Source organism: Platalea leucorodia (assembly GCF_965183815.1).
Source record: "Platalea leucorodia genome assembly, chromosome: 10".
In the NCBI taxonomy this organism is placed as follows: Eukaryota; Metazoa; Chordata; class Aves; order Pelecaniformes; family Threskiornithidae; genus Platalea; species Platalea leucorodia.
In genome coordinates, this window is record NC_138832.1 from 24,464,340 (window position 1) to 24,466,662 (window position 2,323).

Sequence of the window (2,323 nt, forward strand, 5' to 3'; positions counted from 1 at the left end):
TAACCCCAGCCAGCAACCAAGAACCACCCAGCCGCTCGCTCGGCCTCCCTCTCCCAGTGGGGTGGGGGAGAGAATCGGAAGGGCAAAAGTAAGAAAACTCGTGGGTTGAGATAAGAACAGTTTAATAATTGAAATAAAATAAAATATAATAATAATAACAACAACAACAACACTAATAATTGTAGCTAAAAGGGAGACTTAAGATAAATATACATTAAAATCAAAAGTGGGGGGTTAGGCTCTGAGCGCCCTGTGATTTTACGTTCTGGCTAAGCAATGATACGTGGCGGGGTTTGCGATGCAGGGAAACAGCGACTTGCAGCCTAATCTCAGGTTGAGTGTTGGCAAGTTTAAGGGACACCAAACTGCGAGAGGCGACAGCGATCGTTATGGCCCTTGGCATCAGCTAATTGCATGAAGCGAATCAGGCAGCGGAGAGCAGTCAGAGACGAGGGAACCCGCGGACCTAGCAAGTATCTCAGGCGAGACGCCCTCATCCCACCGTGATGCCAATGCAACGTTCAGCTTCTTGCTGGTCCCTGAGAGCAGCCTGCTCTGCTGTACCAGCGATCGCAGCTGTATCGGGGTAGAAGAATTCCCCCATTTCTATGGCTTTTTAAAGTCTCTTTTTCAGTTCCACCCGCCCAGGTGTCTTGCAAATGTAACCGAGCCCTGCAGTTCTGCCTGTGGGAAACCTCACGGCCGGCCCCAGGAGAAGCAAGCACAAACGGCCAGGTACTGCCATTTGTGCGGGGAATTTCGTCCCTCTTACAAGCACAATGTCACAAGAACCTCCAGTTAATCATGGATGGAAAGGAAGGCGCATGGGCCATGTTTATGTATCTCTGAGCCTTATGTCTACTTCGCTGTAGCCCTGGTAAGAGTATGAATTAATTATTGCCTTTGTGGTGCTTAGCCCTTGTCAACAGTCTCTGTTGTTTTCAGTAATACCATTAATGTTTAAAAAACAAAGGGGCTGATTTAACCTAGCAGGCTGCACTAGGCATGCTGAGGACGCATGGCTGCTCAGGACCGTGGCCAGATGGCCTTTGAACACCGACGGGGATGGAGACGCCACAGTCTCGCTGGGCAGCCCGTGCCAGCGCTTGGTCACCCTCACAGTGAGGCAGCGTTTTCTCGTGTTCGGACTGAATTGCCTTTTTCACGTGTGCCCGTGGCCGCTTGGCCTGTCAGGGGGCACCGCTGGAAAGCCTGGCTCCCCCTTCGTTACACCACCCTCTTGATGAGAGCCCCCCGAGCCTCCGCCAGGCTGAACCGCCCCAGCTCTCCCAGCCTCTCCTCGGATCAGAGATGCTTCAGTGCCTGAATCATCTTTGGGGCCCTTTGCCGGACTCTCTCAGTTAAGCCCATCTTCTTCCTCTACTGGGGAGCCCGGGACTGGACCCAGCACTCCAGATGGGGCCTCACCAGTGCTGAGCAGAGGAGCAGGGTACCTCCCTCGACCTGTGGCGATGCTCCTCCTAACGCAGCCCAGGCCACCGCTGGCCACCTTTGCTGCACGAGCACGTGGCTGGCTCGCGGGCAAGGTGGTGTCCACCAGGACCCCCCAGGCTCTGCGGGGCTGCTTCCCAGCCGGCCGGCCCCTACGTGTCCCGGTGCCTGGGGCTGTTCCTCCCCAGGGGCAGGACTTTGCGTGTCCCCTTCTTGAACTGCGTGAGGGTCCCTCTCAGCCCATTTCTGCAGCCTGTTGAGGTCCCTCTGGACGGCAGCGTGACCCTCAGGTGTACCAGCCGCTTCTCCCAGCTTTGTAGCATGGGCAAACTGGCTGAGGGTGCGCTCTGCCCCATCGTCCAGGTCATTAATGAAGATGTTAAACAGGGCTGGCCCCACTACCAGCCCCCAGGATGCTCCGTTACCCACAGCCCTCCTCGCCTGCCTGCTCAGCCAGTTTTCAGCCCACCCCACTGCCCGCTTGTCTGCCCCGGGCTTGGTCAGCTCGGTTATGAGGGTGCTATGAAAGACAGTGGCAAAAGACAGGCTTGCCAAGGGCAATGGTGGTGGGCAGAAGGCGGCACTTAGTGAGCAGCCAGAGGGCCCCGGAGATGTTCTCTAGAGCCAAAACATCTCTCGGGGAGTGGAAAGCTGAGGGTCCAGGTGCCCGCAGAGGCGGGTGCGTGGGCAGAGGGAGCATCTCGGTGCGCGGTGGTCCCGTCGCTGGGGAAGCGGGTGAGCCGGGGGGCAGCCGGGGGGCAGCCGGGGGGCAGCCGGGGGCCGAGCAGAAACCGAGCCCCCGGTTCCAGCGCAGCCGGAGCACTGGAGCGGCGACCCGGGCCCCGCGTCCCTCGCACGCCCCGCCCCAGCC